This window comes from Hordeum vulgare, chromosome 5H, assembly GCF_904849725.1.
Source record: "Hordeum vulgare subsp. vulgare chromosome 5H, MorexV3_pseudomolecules_assembly, whole genome shotgun sequence".
NCBI classification, from domain to species: Eukaryota; Viridiplantae; Streptophyta; class Magnoliopsida; order Poales; family Poaceae; genus Hordeum; species Hordeum vulgare.
In genome coordinates this window covers 312,105,166-312,126,853 of record NC_058522.1, presented here as the reverse complement: position 1 = coordinate 312,126,853, position 21,688 = coordinate 312,105,166, and positions in this window count along the sequence as shown.

Here is a 21,688-nt window from a genome sequence, read left to right as displayed (position 1 = left end):
TCATGTCATCTTGCTTAAGGCGTTACTCTGTTTGTCATGAACTCAATACACTAGATGCATGTTTTATAGCGGTCGATGTGTGGAGTAATAGTAGTAGATGCAGAGAGTATCGGTCTACTTGTCTCGGACGTGATGCCTATATGTATGATCATTGCCTTAGATATCGTCATGACTTTGCGCGGTTCTATCAATTGCTCAACAATAATTCGTTCACCCACCGTAATATTTGTTATCATGAGAAAAGCCTCTAGTGAACACTATGGACCCCGGGTCTACTTCACATCATATTTTCAGCCCTACACTTTTACTTTGTTGCACTTATATCTTTTTGAGAGTGCTCTCTCTGAGTAACTTGGTAGTTGGCTTGTGCTATGAAAGTAGTCTAAAGATGATAGGCATCCAAAGAGGATACAATAAAACTTCCATATTCTTGTGCATTGATTAGAAAGAAAAGTTTGATTCCTCTCAATTAGTTTTGAGACATGCATTTGGTTATATTAAGAGTCATGTTAGTAGGGTGTTGTGAATCTAGAAATACTTGTGTTGAAGTTAGTAATTCCCGTAGCATGCACGTATGGTGAACCGCTATGTTAGAAAGTCGGAGCATAATTGATTTATTGATTGTCATCCTTTGTGTTGCGGTCGGGATCCGCGATTGTTAACACCTACCAACCCTTCCCCTAGGAGTATGCGTTTAGCATTTTGTTTCGATTACTAATAAAAACTTTCGTAATAAGTATGTGAGTTCTTCATGACTAATGTGAGTCCATGGTATAGATGCACTTTCACCTTCCGCCATTGCTAGCCTCTCTAGTGCCGTGCAACTTTCACCGGTACACAAAACCACCATAGAGTTGTTGTAATTATGCCCTAGAGGCAATAATAAATATGGTTGTTATTATAATTCCTGTATCAAGATAATCGTTTATTATCCATGCTATAATTGTATTCGATGAAGACTCATTTACATGTGTGGATACATAGACAAAACACTGTCCCTAGCAAGCCTCTAGTTGGCTAGCCAGTTGATCAAAGATAGTCAGTGTCTTCTGATTATGAACAAGGTGTTGTTGCTTGATAACTGGATCACGTCATTAGGAGAATCACGTGATGGACTAGACCCAAACTAATAGACGTAGCATGTTGATCGTGTCATTTTATTGCTACTGTTTTCTGCGTGTCAAGTATTTGTTCCTGTGACCATGAGATCATATAACTCACTAACACCGGAGGAATGCTTTGTGTGTATCAAACGTCGCAACGTAACTGGGTGACTATAAATATGCTCTACAGATATCTCCGAAGGTGTTCGTTGAGTTAGTATGGATCAAGACTGGGATTTGTCACTCCGTGTGACGGAGAGGTATCTCGGGGCCCACTCGGTAATACAACATCACACACAAGCCTTGCAAGCAATGTGACTTAGTGTAAGTTGCGGGATCCTGTATTACGGAACGAGTAAAGAGACTTGCCGGTAAACGAGATTGAAATAGGTATGCGGATACTGACGATCGAATCTTGGGCAAGTAACATACCGAAGGACAAAGGGAATGACATACGGGATTATATGAATCCTTGACACTGAGGTTTAAACGATAAGTTCTTCGTAGAATATGTAGGATCCAATATGGGCATCCAGGTCCCGCTATTGGATGTTGACCGAGGAGTCTCTCGGGTCATGTCTACATAGTTCTCGAACCCGCAGGGTCTGCACACTTAAGGTTCGACGTTGTTTTATGCGTATTTGAGTTATATGGTTGGTTACCGAATGTTGTTCGGAGTCCCGGATGAGATCACGGACGTCACGAGGGTTTCCGGAATGGTCCGGAAATGAAGATTGATATATAGGATGACCTCATTTGATTACCGGAAGGTTTTCGGAGTTACCGGGAATGTACCGGGAATGACGAATGGGTTCCGGGAGTTCACCGGGGGGGCCCACCCACCCCGGGGAAGCCCATAGGTGTTTGGGGTGCCGCACCAGCCCTTAGTGGGCTGGTGGGACAGCCCAAGAGAGGCCTATGCGCATTGGGAAGAAAATCAAAGAGGAAAGGAAAAAAAAAGGAGGAGGTGGGAAAGGGAAGAAGGGCTCCACCTTCCAAACCAAGTAGGACTCGGTTTGGGAGGGGAATCCTTCCCCCCTTGGCTCGGCCGACCCCTTGGGGGTTCTTGGACCCCCAAGGCAAGGCTCCCCCCTCCCTCTCCTATATATAGTGGGGTTTTAGGGCTGATTTGAGACAACTTTTGCCACGGCAGCCCGACCACATATCTCCACGGTTTTACCTCTAGATCGCGTTTCTGCGGAGCTCGGGCGGAGCCCTGCTGAGACGAGATCATCACCAACCTCCGGAGCGCCGTCACGCTGCCGGAGAACTCTTCTACCTCTCCGTCTCTCTTGCTGGATCAAGAAGGCCGAGATCATCATCGAGTTGTACGTGTGCTGAACGCGGAGGTGCCGTCTGTTCGACACTAGATCGTGGGACTGATCGCGGGATAGTTCACGGGGCGGATCGAGGGACGTGAGGACGTTCCACTACATCAACCGCGTTCACTAACGCTTCTGCTGTACGGTCTACAAGGGTACGTAGATCACTCATCCCCTCTCGTAGATGGACATCACCATGATAGGTCTTCGTGCGCGTAGGAAATTTTTTGTTTCCCATGCGACGTTCCCCAACCGTGGCATCATGAGCTAGGTTCATGCGTAGATGTCTTCTCGAGTAGAACACAAAAGTTTTTGTGGGCGGTGATGTGCGTTTTTCTGCCCTCCTTAGTCTTTTCTTGATTCCGTGGTATTGTTGGATCGAAGCGGCTCGGACCGACATTACTCGTACGCTTACGAGAGACTGGGTTCATCGCTACGAGTAACTCCGTTGCTCAAAGATGACTGGCGGGTGTCAGTTTCTCCAACTTTAGTTGAATCGGATTTGACCGAGGAGGTCCTTGGATGAGGTTAAATAGCAACTCATATATCTCCGTTGTGGTGTTTGCGTAAGTAAGATGCGATCCTACTAGATACCCATGGTCACCACATAAACCATGCAACAACAAAATTAGAGGACGTCTAACTTGTTTTTGCAGGGTATGCTTGTGATGTGATATGGCCAACGATGTGATGTGATATATTGGATGTATGAGATGATCATGTTGTAATAGAAAATATCGACTTGCACGTCGATGGTACGGCAACCGGCAGGAGCCATAGGGTTGTCTTTATAACTAACGTTTGTGCTTGCAGATGCGTTTACTATTTTGCTAGGATGTAGCTTTAGTAGTAATAGCATGAGTAGCATGACAACCCCGATGGCGACACGTTGATGGAGATCATGGTGTGGCGCCGGTGACAAGAAGATCGTACCGGTGCTTTGGTGATGGAGATCAAGAAGCACGTGATGATGGCCATATCATGTCACTTATGAATTGCATGTGATGTTAATCCTTTTATGCACCTTATTTTGCTTAGAACGACGGTAGCATTATGAGGTGATCTCTCACTAAAATTCAAGACGAAATTGTGTTCTCCCCGACTGTGCACCGTTGCTACAGTTCGTCGTTTCGAGACACCACGTGATGATCGAGTGTGATAGACTCAACGTTCACATACAACGGGTGCAAAACAGTTGCGCACGGGAACACTCGGGTTAAGCTTGATGAGCCTAGCATGTGCAGACATGGCCTCAGAACACATGAGACCGAAAGGTCGATCATGAATCATATAGATGATATGATTAGCATAGGGATGCTTACCACTGAAACTATACTCAACTCACGTGATGATCGGACTTGAGCTAGTGTAAGTGGATCATGAACCACTCAAATGACTAGAGAGATGTACTTTTTGAGTGGCAGTTTAGCGAATAATTTGATTAAGTTAAACTCTAATTATCTTGAACATAGTCTAAGTCCACTTTGAATATATTTGTGTTGTAGATCATGGCTCACGCAACAGTCATCCTGAATTTTAATACGTTCCTAGAGAAAGCTAAGTTGAAAGATGATGGAAGCAACTTTGTAGACTGGGCTCGTAATCTTAAGCTAATCTTACAAGCTGGGAAGAAGGATTATGTCCTTAATGCTGCGCTAGGAGATGAACCACCCGCTACGGCTGATCAGGATGCTAAGAACGCTTGGTTAGCACGTAAGGAGGACTACTCAGTAGTTCAATGTGCAGTCTTGTATGGCTTAGAACCGGGACTTCAACGTCGCTTTGAGTGTCATGGAGCATTTGAGATGTTCCAGGAGTTGAAGTTTATCTTTCAGAAGAACGCCCGGATCGAGAAGTATGAGACCTCCGATAAATTCTATGCTTGCAAGATGGAGGAAAACTCGTCTGTCAGTGAACATGTGCTCAAAATGTCTGGGTACTCAAACCGTCTAGCTGAGCTGGGGATTGAACTCCCGCAAGAGGCTATCACTGACAGAATCCTTCAATCACTGCCGCCAAGCTATAAAGGCTTTGTGTTGAACTACAACATGCAAGGGATGAACAAGTCTCCCGGCGAGTTGTTTGCGATGCTGGAAGTCGCAGAGTCTGAACTCCGTAAAGAGCATCAAGTGTTGATGGTGAATAAGACCACTAGTTTCAAGAAAATGGCAAAGACAAGAAGGGTAATTCAAAGAAGAGCGGCAAGCCTGTTGCCAATCCGACGAAGAAACCCAAAGCTGGACCTAAGCCTCAAACAGAGTGTTACTATTGCAAGGGTATGGGTCACTGGAAGCGCAATTGCCCCAAGTATCTGGCAGATAAGAAGGCGGCCAAAGAAAAATCAGGTATATTTGATATACAAGTTATTGATGTGTACTTAACTGTCTCTCGTAGTAGTGCCTGGGTATTCGATACCGGTTCTGTTGCTCATATTTGCAACTCGAAACAGGAACTGCGGAATAGACGAAGGCTGGCGAAAGATGAAGTGACGATGCGCGTGGGAAATGGTTCCAAGGTTGATGCAATCGCCGTCGGCACAGTTTCACTTCAGTTACCATCAGGATTAGTTATGAACTTAAATCATTGTTATTTAGTGCCTGCGTTGAGCATGAACATTATATCTGGATCTTGTTTATTGCGAGACGGTTACTCTTTTAAGTCAGAGAATAATGGTTGTTCTATTTCTATGAGTAACATCTTTTATGGTCATGCACCCAATGTGAGAGGATTGTTCATATTGAATCTTGATAGCGATACACACATACATAACATTGAGACCAAAAGAGTTAGAGTTAACAATGATAGCGCCATATTTTTGTGGCACTGCCGCTTATGTCATATTGGTGTAAAGCGCATGAAGAAACTCCATGCCGATGGACTTTTGGAGTCACTTGACTTTGATTCACTTGACACGTGCGAACCATGCCTCATGGGCAAGATGACTAAGACTCCGTTCTCCAGAACAATGGAGCGTGCAAGTGACTTGTTGGAAATTCATACATACCGATGTGTGTGGTCCGATGAGCGTAGAGGCACGCGACGGATATCGTTCTTTTCTCACCTTCACTAACGATTTGAGTAGATATGGTTATGTCTACTTAATGAAGCACAAGTCTGAAACATTTGAAAAGTTCAAGCAATTTCAGAGTGAAGTTGAAAATCATCGCAACAAGAAGATCAAGTTCCTACGGTCTGATCGTGGGGGTGAATATCTGAGTTTCGAGTTTGGTGCTCACTTAAGACAATGTGGAATTGTTTCACAGTTGACACCGCCTGGAACACCACAGCGTAATGGTGTGTCCGAACGTCATAATCGTACTTTATTAGAGATGGTGCGATCTATGATGTCTCTTACCGATTTGCCGTTATCGTTTTGGGGTTATGCATTAGAAACAGTTGCATTCACTTTAAATAGGGCACCATCAAAATCCGATGAGACGACACCGTACGAACTGTGGTATGGCAAAAGGCCAAAGTTGTCGTTTCTTAAAGTTTGGGGATGTGATGCTTATGTCAAAAAGCTTCAGCCTGAAAAGCTGGAATCCGAAGCGGAAAAGTGCATCTTCATAGGTTACCCAAAAGAGACAGTTGGGTACACCTTCTATCTCAAATCCGAGGGCAAAGTGTTTGTTGCTAAAAACGGAGCTTTTCTCGAGAAGGAGTTTCTCTCGAGAGAATTGAGTGGGAGGAAGATAGAACTTGGCGAGGTTGTCGAACCTCTCATCCCTCTGGATGGTGGCGCAGGGCAAGGGGAAACCTTTGTCGTTGCGATGCCGGTTGAGGAGGAAGTTAATGATGATGATCATGAAACTCCGGTTCAAGTTTCTGTCGAACCACGCAGGTCGACGAGACCACGTGCTGCTCCAGAGTGGTACGGTAATCCCGTCTTGTCAATCATGTTGTTGGACAACAATGAACCTGCAAATTATGAAGAAGCAATGGTGGGCCCAGATTCCAACAAATGGCTAGAAGCCATGAAGTCCGAGATAGGATCCATGTATGAGAACAAAGTGTGGACTTTGGAGGTACTGCCTGAAGGCCGCAAGGCTATTCAGAACAAATGGATCTTTAAGAGGAAGACGGACGCTGACGGCAATGTGACCGTTTATAAAGCTCGACTTGTGGCAAAGGGTTTTTCACAAGTTCAAGGAGTTGACTACGATGAGACATTCTCACCCGTAGCGATGCTTAAGTCCGTCAGAATCATGTTAGCAATAGCTGCATTTTTCGATTATGAAATCTGGTAGATGGATGTCAAAACGGCGTTCCTTAACGGTTTCCTTAAGGAAGAGTTGTATATGATGCAACCCGAAGGTTTTGTCGATCCTGAGAATGCTAACAAGGTGTGCAAGCTCCAGCGATCCATTTATGGACTGGTGCAAGCATCTCGGAGTTGGAACAAATGCTTTGATGAAGTGATCAAAGCGTTTGGGTTTATACAAGTGGTTGGAGAATCTTGTATTTACAAGAAAGTGAGTGGGAGCTCTGTGGCGTTTCTAATATTATATGTGGATGACATATTGCTGATTGGAAACAACGTGGAGTTTTTAGAGAGCATAAAGGATTACTTGAATAAGAGTTTCTCTATGAAGGACCTAGGAGAAGCTGCTTACATTCTAGGCATTAAGATCTATAGGAATAGATCAAAACGCGTGATAGGACTTTCACAAAGCACATACCTTGATAAAGTTTTGAAGAGGTTCAAAACGGAACAGTCCAAGAAAGGGTTCTTGCCAGTTTAACAAGGTACGAGATTGAGTAAGACTCAGTGCCCAGCAACTGATGAAGATAGAGAGCATATGCGCTCCGTCCCCTATGCTTCAGCCATAGGTTCTATCATGTATGCAATGCTGTGCACTAGACCGGGTGTTAGCCTGGCCATAAGTATGGCAGGTAGGTTCCAGAGTAATCCAGGAGTGGATCACTGGACAGTGGTCAAGAATATCCTGAAGTACCTGAAAAGGACTAAGGAGATGTTTCTCGTGTATGGAGGTGACGAAGAGCTCGCCGTAAAAGGTTACGTCGATGCAAGCTTTGACACAGATCCGGACGACTCTAAGTCGCAAACCGGATACGTATTTATTCTTAATGGGGGTGCGGTAAGCTGGTGCAGTTCCAAGCAAAGCGTCGTAGCAGATTCTACATGTGAAGCGGAGTACATGGCTGCCTCGGAGGCGGCTAAGGAGGGTGTCTGGATGAAGCAGTTCACGACGGATCTTGGAGTGGTGCCAAGCGCACTGAATCCAATAACCTTGTTCTGTGACAACACGGGTGCCATTGCCTTAGCAAAGGAACCACGGTTTCACAAGAAGACCAGACACATCAAACGACGCTTCAACCTCATCCGCGGCTACGTCGAGGGAGAGGACGTAAATATATGCAAAGTGCACACGGATCTGAATGTAGCAGACCCGCTGACTAAACCTCTTCCACGGCCAAAGCATGATCAACACCAGAACTGTATGGGTGTTAGATTTATTACAATGTAATTCGCATGATGATGTGAGGGCTAGATTATTGACTCTAGTGCAAGTGGGAGACTGTTGGAATTATGCCCTAGAGGCAATAATAAATATGGTTGTTATTATAATTCCTATATCAAGATAATCGTTTATTATCCATGCTACAATTGTATTGAATGAAGACTCATTTACATGTGTGGATACATAGAAAAAACACTGTCCCTAGCAAGCCTCTAATTGGCTAGCCAGTTGATCAAAGATAGTCAGTGTCTTCTGATTATGAACAAGGTGTTGTTGCTTGATAACTGGATCACGTCATTAGGAGAATCACATGATGGACTAGACCCAAACTAATAGACGTAGCATGTTGATCGTGCCATTTTGTTGCTACTGTTTTCTGCATGTCAAGTATTTGTTCCTATGACCATTAGATCATATAACTCACTAACACCGGAGGAATGCTTTGTGTGTATCAAACATCGCAACGTAACTGGGTGACTATAAAGATGCTCTACAGGTATCTCCGAAGGTGTTCGTTGAGTTAGTATGGATCAAGACTGGGATTTGTCACTCCGTGTGACGGAGAGGTATCTCGGGGCCCACTCGGCAATACAACATCACACACAAGCCTTGCAAGCAATGTGACTTAGTGTAAGTTGCGGGATCTTGTATCACGGAACGAGTAAAGAGACTTGCCGGTAAACGAGATTGAAATAGGTATGCGGATACTGACGATCGAATCTCGGGCAAGTAACATACCGAAGGACAAAGGGAATGACATACGGGATTATATGAATCCTTGACACTGAAGTTCAAACGATAAGTTTTTCGTAGAATATGTAGGATCCAATATGGGCATCTAGGTCCCGCTATTGGATATTGACCGAGGAGTCTCTCGGGTCATGTCTACATAGTTCTCGAACCCGCAGGGTCTGCACACTTAAGGTTCGACGTTGTTTTATGAGTATTTGAGTTATATGGTTGGTTACCGAATGTTGTTCGGAGTCCCGGATGAGATCACGGACGTCACGAGGGTTTCCGGAATGGTCCGGAAACGAAGATTGATATATAGGATGACCTCATTTGATTACCGGAAGGTTTTCGGAGTTACCGGGAGTGTACCGGGAATGACGAATGGGTTCCGGGAGTTCACCGGGGGGGGGCACCCACCCCGGGGAAGCCCATAGGTGTTTGGGGTGCCGCACCAGCCCTTAGTGGGCTGGTGGGACAGCCCAAGAGAGGCCTATGCGCATTGGGAAGAAAATCAAAGAGGAAAGGAAAAAAAAGGAGGAGGTGGGAAAGGGAAGAAGGACTCCACCTTCCAAACCAAGTAGGACTCGGTTTGGGAGGGGAATCCTTCCCCCCTTGGCTCGGCCGACCCCTTGGGGGTTCTTGGACCCCAAGGCAAGGCTCCCCCCTCCCTCTCCTATATATAGTGGGGTTTTAGGGCTGATTTGAGACAACTTTTGCCACGGCAGCCCGACCACATATCTCCACGGTTTTACCTCTAGATCGCGTTTCTGCGGAGCTCGGGCGAAGCCCTGCTGAGACGAGATCATCACCAACCTCCGAAGCGCTGTCATGCTGCCGGAGAACTCTTCTACCTCTCCGTCTCTCTTGCTGGATCAAGAAGGCCGAGATCATCGTCGAGCTGTACGTGTGCTGAACGCGGAGGTGCCGTCCGTTCGACACTAGATCGTGGGGCTGATCGCGGGATAGTTCACGGGGCGGATCGAGGGACGTGAGGACGTTCCACTACATCAACCGCGTTCACTAACGCTTCTGCTGTATGGTCTACAAGGGTACGTAGATCACTCATCCCCTCTCGTAGATGGACATCACCATGATAGGTCTTCGTGCACGTAGGAAAATTTGTGTTTCCCATGCGACGTTCCCCAACAAGACCTTCCTCAAAACAGCCACCATACCGACCTATCATGGCCTTTTCATAGCCATTCCGAGATATATTGCCATGCAACTCCCACCGTTCCGTCATATGACTTGTGCCGTCACTTACATATTTCCATTGCATGATCGTAAGATAGCTAGCGAGTCATACACCAAGCTAGATCGTTGCACATCCCGGTACACTGCCGGAGGCATTTCCTATAGAGTCATCATCGTTCTAAGCATTGAGTTGTGAGTAAATGAAAGTGTGATGATCATCATTATTAGATCATTGACCCATGTGAGGAAAAAAAAGAGGCCAAAGTTGCCCACACAAAAAAAGAAAAGAAAAAGACAGAGATATGGAAAGAGGCCAAAGTGCGCAAACAAAAAAAAGAGATAGAAAAAGAGAGAAGGGACAATGCTACTATCTTTTTCCACACTTGTGGTTCATAATAGCACCATGTTCTTCATGATTGAGAGTCTCTTGTTTTGTCACCACCATATACTAGTGGGAATCTTCATTATGTAACTTGGCTTGTATATTCCAATGATGGGCTTCCTCAAAATTGCCCTAGGTCTTCGTGAGCAAGCAAGTTGGATGCACACCCACTAGTTCTCCTTTTGAGCTTTCACATACTTATAGCTATAAGTGCATCCATTGCATGGTAATCCCTACTCTTTCACATTGATATCTATTGATGGGCATCTCCATAGCCCTTTGATATGCCGAGTCGATGTGACCATCTCCTCTTTTTGCCTCACAACCTCCACCACACTCTATTCCACCTATAGTGCTATATCCATGGCTCACGCTCATGTATTGCGTGAGAGTTGAAAAAGGTTTGAGAAAGTAAGAGTGCGAAAACAATTACTTGCCCAATACCGGGGTTGTGCATGATTTAAATTCGTTGTGTGGGGATGATGGAGCATAGCCAGACTATATGATTTTGTAGGGATAACTTTCTTTGGCCTTGTTATTTCGAAAGTTCATGATTACCTTGCTAGTTTGCTTGAAGTATTATTGTTTTCATGTCAACAGCAAACTATTGTTTTGAATCTTATGGATCTGAACATTCGTGTAACATGAAAGAAGTTACAAAGGACAAATATGCTAGGTAGCATTCCACATCAAAAATTCAGTCTTTATCACTTCCCTACTCGAGGACGAGCAGGAGTTAAGCTTGGGGGTGCTTGATACGTCTCCAACGTATCTATAATTTTTTATGGTTCCATGATATTATCTTGTCAAACTTTGGATGTTTTGTATGCCTTTTATATCTTTTTTTGGGACTAATTTATTAACTCAGTTCCAAGTGCCACTTCCTGTTTTTTCCGTGTTTTGACCCTTTTCAGAGGAGAATATTAAACAGAGTCCAAACGGAATAAAACCTCTGAAAAGATTTTTTTCGGAGCAGAAGATACGCAGGGAGCTTGAGAACCAAGGCAGAGGGCACCTCGGGAGGCCACAAGCCCCCTAGCCGTGGCCTAGGGGCGCGCCTAGCAGGCTTGTGCCCCCCCCCCCCCCGTGGCTCCTCTGCCCTACTTCTTCCGCCTATAAATCCACGAAAAATCCAAAACCACGGGAGAGAGCCACGAAAATACTTTTCCGCCGCCGCAAGCTTCTGTCTCCGCAAGATCCCATCTGGGCACGTTCTGGTGCCCTGCCAGAGGGGTGATTCGGATACGGAGGGCTTCTTCATCAACACCATTGCCTCTCTGATGATGCGTGCATAGTTCACCATAGACCTTCGGCTCCATAGCTAGTAGCTAGATGGCTTCTTCTCTCTCTTGGATCTTCAATACAAAGTTCTCCATGATCTTCATGGATATCTATCCGATGTAATCTTCTTTTGCGGTGTGTTTGTCGAGATCCGATGAATTGTGGATTTATGATCAGGTTATCTATGAATCTTATTTGAGTTTCTACTGATCTCTTATATGCATGATTTCATATCCTTGTAATTCTCTTCGAGTTGTGGGTTTTGTTTGGCGAACTTGATCTATGATTCTTGCAATGGGAGAAGTGCTTGGTTTTGGGTTCATACCGTGCGGTGACTTCACCCAGTGACAGAAGGGGTAGCGAGGCACGCATCGTGTTGTTGCCATCAATGGTAAAAAGATGGGGTTTATATCTATTGCATGAATTTATCCCTCTACATCATGTCATCTTGCTTAAGGCGTTACTCTGTTTGTCATGAACTCAATACACTAGATGCATGCTGGATAGCGGTCGATGTGTGGAGTAATAGTAGTAGATGTAGAAATTATAGGTCTACTTGTCTCGGACATGATGCCTATATGTATGATCATTGCCTTAGATATCGTCATGACTCTGCGCGGTTCTATCAATTGCTCGACAGTAATTCGTTCACCGACCATAATATTTGCTATCATGAGAGAAGCCTCTAGTAAACACTATGGCCCCCGAGTCTACATCACATCATATTTTCAGCCCTAAACTTTTACTTTGTTGCACTTCCCGCCTTCAGATCTCACCTTGCAATCAATCGTGAAGGGATTGACAACCCTTTTGTAGCGTTGGGTGCAAGTTTGCTGTTTTTGCGCAGGTATTGTGGAGACTTGGCTTGATACTCCTACTGGATTGATACCTTGGTTCTCAAACTGAGGGGAATACTTACTGCTACTGTGCTGCATCACCCTTTCCTCTTCAAGGGAAAAACCAACGCAAGCTCTGAAGAGGTAGCAAGAGCCACTCCAGCCGAGATTGTTGCCTCCACATCAGCTCTTCCCGGTGATATAGCTCGATCAGTTTTTCATTAACCTTGAGCTTCACATGGGTAGGTGCTATCCTGCCCAGTGCGCTTCGCAAGCGTTCTAATTCCAACTTTAATATTTTTATTTATTTTTGTATGATCCCGAAGGTGTTCTTGTTCCATGACCGCAACCTTCTTGATACGCGAGTTAATTTTGCCCTCAAACCACGTAGACACTCGGTCGCTTCTCCCAAAGTCCAGCTAGAAGTGATCGTATCCTGGCAAGTTTCATGTGTCTCCCACATCGCCTCATGTCTGATGCTTTGTTTGGCTTTCGGTGGCGTTATTCCTTGCAGCTTCAACAGTATTAGGCAGTGGTCAGATGTTGCATCTATTAAGTGCGAGAGGGATGCATGAGGAAAGTCGGGTGTAGCTAGCACATGATCCAGGCGAACCTGAGTGAAACTCCCACCAGCAACCTTTTTTCGAACGTCCAGAAGTTTCCTTGGTAACCAATGTCCATCAGCATACACACATCCACCGCGTCCCCGGATCCTTGGATTTGTGCATTACTTCTTTCCCCAACCCCTTCAAGCTCCCACGGGCGAAGGATTTTGTTGAAATCACCTATGCAAAGCCAAGGGAGATTGTTCAGGGTGCTTATCCCTTTTAAAACATCCCAAGATTGACGACGAAGATGAGTTTGTGCTTCCCTGTAGAAAAGGGTCATCCTCCACGGGTCAGCATCTGGTTCATCGATGCAACAATCAATGTGGTAATCCGTATAACCAATTACATCAATCTTTATTTTACTATTCCAGAACAGGCCCATACCACCACTTCTACCTTGACTACTCATCGCAAAAGCATTATCATAACCAATACTAGAAGCTAAACTTTCTACCCTCGATCTGTCTATCTGAGTTTCAACAATGCACATAAGGGTAGGGGCAAATTCCTTCGCAAGATCGCGAAGTTCTCACACTATTGCAGCGTTGCTCGTGCCACGACAATTCCAGCCAAGGATGCTCATTGTGCCCGGAGGCACTCCTCAAGGGAGCCTGCCGATATTGCATCACGTATATCTTGTGTCTCGTTCATTGCGGTCCGCTCAAGCAACATTAGGTTCTCACTAGCTGGTCATCCTTGGATACCTTATTTGGCCTTTTCCATTCCTTCTTTGGAGAAACATAGACAGGAGGTAGAGGGGGTATTGGTGGAAGCATATCACTGACCACCAAAGTTGTTGTTGTCCCTGACGAGGCACTTGCCTCCACTGAACCCCGTTTGTTGGATAAGGAACTGCTTTCAAGCACTACCTCCTTCTCTTGACTGGTTTTCTGGACTGCCTCATCCTCCTGCTCTTCCGTCATTTCTGACATTGCATCACAATTGTTCTGGTTCTGTTGTTGTTTGGCGTTGAAACTCCAGCTTTGATTTGGATCATGTTGTTCACGGCCTCTGCCACGACCTCCCGACCTAGTTCCACAATGACCCTGTGATGGTGTTGGTGCCCCATGTCCGACAGGTTTAAAACATATGAAATCAGCAAAGAGGAAATGTCCCCATTCAAAGGTGGACTAATCATGCTCCCCTTCTCCGCACTCCTCGTTCTAGTGACCAAATTCACCATAGTTGTAAGATAAGATCGATAGTTTCTCATACTTGACTTGATACTTGACTCTTTCATCTCCTTTCTTGCCAGTTACAAACCTCTTGATTTTTGCATTGATATCAATGCTTACCCTAACTCTGACAAACTCCCCAAAGAATCCTGCCGGGAGTTTGAGTTGCACTTCTTCTACCTCCCAACCCTTGAGGCCAAACCCCTTACCGCTGGCTCAATCAAGAATTTGTTGGGTAGTGTGTATATCTGTGCACATACAACCAATCTACAGAGCTTTATCGAATCGGGATTCTTGAAACCATCATACTCCTTCAAGATCACCGCTTTCTCCCAGAACAACCATGGCCCTTCGAGGATCACCTTGTTCCAGCCCGCAAGGCACCCAAATTGAGTGGTGAAAAGGTTTTCTTTGATTCTTCTCCAGACTACCTATTTTGCCGGCCGCTCTCATGTCGACGTATGCTACGGCAACAAAAGTCCTTTCCCGACAATGGTGCCAGAAATCCTTCTGTTGTCTCTTGAGCTTGCGTTGGTTTTTACCTTGAAGAGGAAAGGGTGATGCAGCACAGGAGCAGTAAGTATTTTCCTTAGTTTGAGAACCAAGGTATCAATCCAGTAGGAGAATCTCGTCAAGTCCAGAGTACCTGCACAAACACAAAGAGCTTGCACCCAACGCTATAAAGGGGTTGTCAAGCCCTTCAAGATTGATTGCAAAGTGAGATCTGAAGGCGGAAAGTGCAGCGAAGAAAAAGTGTAAGGCTGAAAATATGGTGTGGAGTAGACCCGGGGGCCATAGTGTTCACTAGAGGCTTCTCTCAGAATAGCAAATATCACGGTGGGTGAACAAATTACTATCGAGCAATTTATAGAACCGCGCCAAGTCATGACGATATCTAAGGCAATGATCATACATATATGCATCACGTCCAAGACAAGTAGACCGATACTTTCTGCATCTACTACTATTACTCCACACATCGACTGCTATCCAGCATGCATCTAGTGTATTGAGTTCATGACGAACAGAGTAACGCCTTAAGCAAGATGACATGATGTAGAGGGATAAACTCAAACCAATGATGAAAACCCCATCTTTTTACCCTTGATGGCAACAACATGATGCGTGCCTCGCTACCCCTTCTGTCACTGGGTGAGGTCACCACACGGTATGAACCCAAAACCAAGCACTTCTCCCATTGCAAGAATCACAGATCTAGTTGGCAAAACAAAACCCACAACTCGAAGGTATTTACAAGGATATGAAATCATGCATAAGAGAGATCAGAAGAAACTCAAATAAGATTCATAGATAATCTGATCATAAATCCACAATTCATCGGATCTCGACAAACACACCGCAAAAGAAGATTACATCGGATAGATCTCCATGAAGATCATGGAGAACTCTGTATTGAAGATCCAAGAGAGAGAAGAAGCCATCTAGCTACTAGCTATGGACCCGTAGGTCTATGGTGAACTACTCATGCATCATCGGAGAGGTCTTGGTGTTGATGAAGAAGCCCTCCGTATCCGAATCACCCCTCCGACAGGGCACCAGAATGTGCCCCATATGGGATCTTGCAGAGACAGAAGCTTGCGGTGGCGGAAAAGTACTTTCGATGATCTCCTGATTTTTTCTAGGATTTTAGGGAATTTATAGGCGAAAGTCCTAGGGCAGAGGTGGCCCAGGGAGCCCACAAGCCAGGGAGGGCCCCCCCGCCGCGGCTAGGGGGCTTGTGGGGTCCCTGCACGCCTTCTGCCCTGATTCTCACGCTTCCCGATCTTTTTCTGTTTCGGAAAAAATCTTTTTGGCAGTTTCGTTTCGTTTGGACTCCGTTCAAAGTCCTCCTCTGAAAGGGGTCAAAAACATGGAAAAAAACAGGAACTGGCACTTGGCACTGAGTTAATAAGTTAGTCCCAAAAAATATATAAAAGGCATACAAAACATCCAAAGTTTGACAAGATAATAGCATGAAACCATCAAAAATTATAGATACGTTGGAGACGTATCAAGCATCCCCAAGCTTAACTCCTGCTCGTCCTTGAGTAGGGAATTGATAAAGACTGAATTTTTGATGTGGAATGCTAACTAGCATAGTTGTCCTTTGCAACTTCTTTCATGTGACATGAATGTTCAGATCCGTAAGATTCAAAACAATAGTTTGCTATTGACATGAAAACAATGATATTTCAAGCAAACTAGCAAGGTAATCATGAACTTTCAAAATAACAAGGCCAAGGAAAGTTATGTCTACAAAATCATATAGTCTGGCTATGCTCCATCATCCTCACACAACTAATGTAAATCATGCACAACCCCGGTACTGGCCAAGTAATTGTTTTCGCACTCTTACTTTCTCAAACCTTTTATAACTATCACGCAATACATGAGCGTGAGCCATGGATATAGCACTATAGGTGGAATAGAGTGTGGTGGTGGTTGTGAGACAGAAAGGAGGAGATGGTCAAATTGACTCGGCGTATCAAAGGGCTATGGAGATGCCCATTAATAGATATCAATGTGAATGAGTAGGGATTGCCATACAAGGGATGCACTAGAGCAATAAGTATGTGAACGCTCAAAAGGAGAACTAGTGGGTGTGCATCCAACTTGCTTGCTCACGAAGACCTAGGGCAATTTGAGGAAGCCCATCATTGGAATATACAAGCCAAGTTATATAATGAAGATTCCCCCTAGCATATGGTAGTGACAAAGCAAGAAGCTCTCAATCATGAAGAACATGGTGCTATTATGAAGCACAAGTGTGGAAAAAGATAGTAGCATTGTCCCTTCTCTCTTTTTCTCTTTTTTTTTATTTTGGCTCTTGGGCCTCTTTTTTTTCCTTTTTTTATTTGTGATCTTTGGCCTATTTTTTTTCCTCACATGGGACAATGCTCTAATAATGATGATCATCACACTTTTATTTACTCACAGCTCAAAGTTTAGAATGATGATGACTCTATAGGAAGTGCCTCCAGCAGTGTACCGGGATGTACAACGATCTAGCTTGGCGTATGACGTTGAAACATCTCGCTCGCTATCGTACGATCATGCAATGGCAATATGAGAGTGACGGCACAAGTCATGAGACGGAACGGTGGGAGTTGCATGGCAATATATCTCGGAATGGCTATGAAAATACCATAGTAGGTAGGTATGGTGGCTGTTTTGAGGAAGGCGTATGGTGGGTTTCTGCACCGGCGAGAATTGCGTGACACTAGAGAGGCTAGCAATGGTGGAAGGTGAAAGTGCATCTATACTAGTCATGAGGAACTGTAGGGGCAAGCACATTCATTTAATGGGAAAGCTTTCCTTGGCTAGGCCCCTATGTAGAAAGATGCCAATTCCCGAAAGCACTAACAATAGCAATAGTAGTAGGAGTAGCATTAGGAATTAAGACCGTCGGGCCTCATTCATCAAAGTAGCAGTTCTTAGGGGCTGAAAAAGAGCCCAGATTCCCCGCAACAAGCTTGGAAAGGAAGAAGACACGAAGGGAGGAGTTCCGCTTAGCCTTTTTTAGTACTTTCGTCACAACTATGGCATTGGCATGGGCCTTTGCTCAACTAGACTATCAGAGTTCGATCATGGCAAACGAAGGAACTCAGACCCAATCTAGACAACTTGAGGAGCAAGTTAGATCTATGAGAGAATCCATGGATAAAATCCAAGCAGATCTAGCCGAACGGATGCAACAACAGAGTGAAGAGTTTCAAGCTCAAAAACAATTACAACAACAACAGTTTGAGAAGCAAGTAGTTTTTTCTATTTTTTAAATATAGAGAGAGGTTAGTGGCTTCAACCTCACACAAAGAGGGATAGAGGCAACACCTTTTGACGCCAAAAACTCCAATTTAGACAAAAACTGCAGGGGCAATAGAACAATTTAGAATATGCAATAGTGTTAGTAGTTTTGTACATCTATTAGGCATTTTTGCAAATACATGGAGGGGAGTGGCCTATGTAACCAAGACAACACACCTCAACGTCATCTTATCGAACACATAAAGGGGCTGGCCTCTTTCACTAAGACAACAATTATGGCCGTGTAGATGCAGTATTCGATGTTTCACAAAACAAAGACAAAGGAGGTTGTAAGAGAGACCTTGTCAGTGCGAAGGAGAGGAACGTGTCGAGAAGAAGACACCTGTCCGGAGAGGTGCCAAGGAGAGCTGCGAGAGGAAATGCAATTCAAAGGCAATCCTTTGTTGTTATCTGGTCCTTGATAGAAAGAGGACCTTATGAAGAGTCCCTCACCTACGGATCACTGAAATAGCCTAGCTTTCCAAGCCAAGTGACCCTACTTACTGCAGTGTAAGACCCACGGGGAGAAGCTATAGCTTTGAGAGCTGCTGAATTAGTAGTTGTAGCTATGAGAAAGGAGTAGTGTTGGAGGAAGATTTAGGCTCAACCAATTCAGTCAAGGGTAATTTAGTAGATACCTCTCCATCCCTCTCTCCACACAACCAGCTTAATATGACCCAAAACAGTCATGTTCCCAATCTTACCCCACAACAACCTTCTTGCTCAAACCCTGGATCTGGAAACCTGACAAGCTCCATGACTCCAGTCATCCTAGCATCAAGTACTATAGATACTGGTGTGAAAAACCTTCTATGTCGTCAACAACTAGGACTATCATAATTAACCCAAGAACCTGTTTGCAGCCAGTACCAGTAATGGAGTCATACCCAAACTTTAGGAGCCACAACCCACCATTTTCCCTTCCTTTCTTATGGTTTGCTGTCCTCGAGAATGGTATCTCCTTGAACAAGGTAGCTGTGTCACATATATTCCGTTAATGGGATGGATTTTCTACTTTTGGATGGTGTGATTTCAACGTTGAGTACCTACTAAGAGTTAGTTCTCGATGGGCAATAAATCATATTGATGAAAAATCCACCAAGGAGCATGAAACAAAACACATAACTTACATACCATTGTACTTAGAGCCAATAAACTACCAAGAATCCTCTGTCTCAACCACTTTCTTCTTGTCTTTACATCGATTTCCAAATATAGGAAGGGAAAGTAACAGAGAGCAAGCAATAGAAAGAAATCTATCAACGACCGACTTCGGACTAGAATCTAGAAACATACCTAAGGGAAGAAAGCATATTTTAGGTTTACTCCTTCCATGTCTAGTAGGAGTGCGTGCTTCTTCTTGCCTTTTGAGTAGTAGTTGTATACATTCCTCACTCAGTCTAATTAATTATCTTTCTCCCTACCCAAATACCAAGGGAGGTTTATGAGTCGTATCCTCCTTACGAGATAGCGGAAGTAGCATTAGCGGGAAAAGTAAGCTCCTTTTCAAGCCTTCTCTTTCGTAACCTTTGATTAGTTCCTTAGATGCCCTTAGCAAGAATGATGCAGGAGCAAGAAAGTCTATTTCCTCCGCCTTTCAAGAATCTCGCTATTCAAATAGCATAGTATAAAATTCAATACATAAGTCATGCTGGTCAATCAATGACAATGATAAGCTCTATAAAAAAAGAGTCTATTGCTCTTCGACACGTTTTATATCTACTTCAGTCATGCTTTATTGGAGTTATCTGACGCCAAGGAGGAAGGAATAGAGATTAGGATCCTAGCCTTGTTCCGTTTGAAGTTCCTAAGAGAGGTTACAAAAGAAAGGGATGCTCAAACCAAGGATTTGGAGTCTTATTAGTGCATCAATCTACAGAAAGGTAGGGGGGCATAACTGTGTGAAAATGGAGTGTAAAGCATACTCTAGATATTTCACTTCGAATTTCTTCCTCTTAAAAGAGTCAAGTCCGCAGGGTTCCCTAAATTCCCCAGGAATCAAGCGGGACCAGGAGATCGTTGTTCATTCGGTGGTTGGCCCTGCCCCTAATAAGTACCTACCAAGAATTGGGCCAGTTAGTTCAAGCGGTACCGAATCACAAAGAACAGTTGAGTTTTCTAATTCATCTATTATTATATTTTTTGCATTTCTAGAATAGCGTTGGAGCCAGGACACACATTTCTGCCTGAGTTCCAACGGCAAACCAAATACGTTATCGTGGAAAAGCCAACACAGAAGAGTTTGTGTGCTTTTTATTTTCACATGAGTTTCACATATGTGATGGTTGGTTGGGAGGGTACGACAAATGACTCTAGAATCTTTCTGGATACAACCACTGAACCGGAAAATGGCCACTATCGTCACCGACAAAATACTATCTTGTGGACTCAGGCTCTACGTTTATGCCTTAAGGTCTTTCTCCTTACCGTGGGGAGCGGTACCACTTACCTGATTCTAGAGAAGAAGGCGGTGTCCCGACCACAAGGCGGTTAAATTCCACTGGTGCTTGCTAGCCAGTCAAGAACGACTCGAAGACCGTGGGAAGGTCTTCATGCTATGCCGAAGACGACGATGGCTCCATACCGGGTGGTAATACACATGTATATGATTTCCTGTAATGATGTGAAACTGTATATTTCAGAGAAATAACTTAGTTCGAGAGGAAGGCAGAAACAGTTTCGGTTTTATTAACCTGATTCCAATTCATTTACCGGTAAAGGAAGGAATTCTTATCTATTTCTCGAGGCAATTATACTCATATCGACAATATGAACTGCATGAGAATTACATATAGAAAGAAAGCTTTACCGAATACAGGTCTAGTAGGTATAGAGCCGTAAGCGTGGTGGGGGTGCCGGTGCTTAGGCAGATGCTCCATTGTTCATGATGTTGCAATGAATCCAGTGGATCATCCTCATGGAGGAGGTGAGGGGCGCACGAAAGGAGGTAGACCTTCGGTGTCACCTTGGGGAAAGCTCACCAAAGCAGGATTTCGGGCAGTAGTAGGGGTGGTGAAACTTTAGATGTCAAATGACACCAATTTTTCTGCTCAAGTTAGAACGTAGTTTTTCTATGTTAATTGGCCAGTTCCTTTTAAAAGGAGACTGGTTTCTTTTTATAAGCGGTTGGCTTCACTTTAGATTTGTTATCGTAATTTCTCTTTTATTTATGGGTTGTTATTTATTATTTCGATTTTTGATAAACGAAACGAATCCAAACCCGACAAGTAGAATTCCATTTGGTACCTTTGGGGTTTTCTTTTTTCCTTCTGGATGACGACGTCACTGCATCTCCTTATTGTTATTGCGATAGTGAGGAGGAACAAAGGTCCCGGGAGATCATCGAAATTACCTCTAGCCCAGAGCCAGAGGGGGTCGTCGACACAACGCCAACCCTGGTGGTGGAGCACTTCGAAGGTCTGGAGACCCTCCTTGAGATTCCCCCTTTACCGGAAACGCCACACGCAGGTCCTTCCTTAGCTCCAGAAGAAAGGGAGCAAACCCCCTCTGTTGGCCTAAACCTCGATCCATCCCAGAGTAGCCGCCGGCTGGACGGCGGCGAACAGGGGGCAAACTCCTCAAAACGAAGTTCTACTTTGTCTTTGGAAGAATTGGAAGAATCGAACTCTAAGTTTAAAGTAGGAGTAGAGTCTTTAGAGGCTCGCTTAGAAGGAATAAAGAGAAAAAAGAAACTGCAAGCGTTCGGGGCTTCTCCTTTTGAGACCGTGAAAGCAGAGCTGGTTACGTCATTGGGGAAAATTCCCAGTT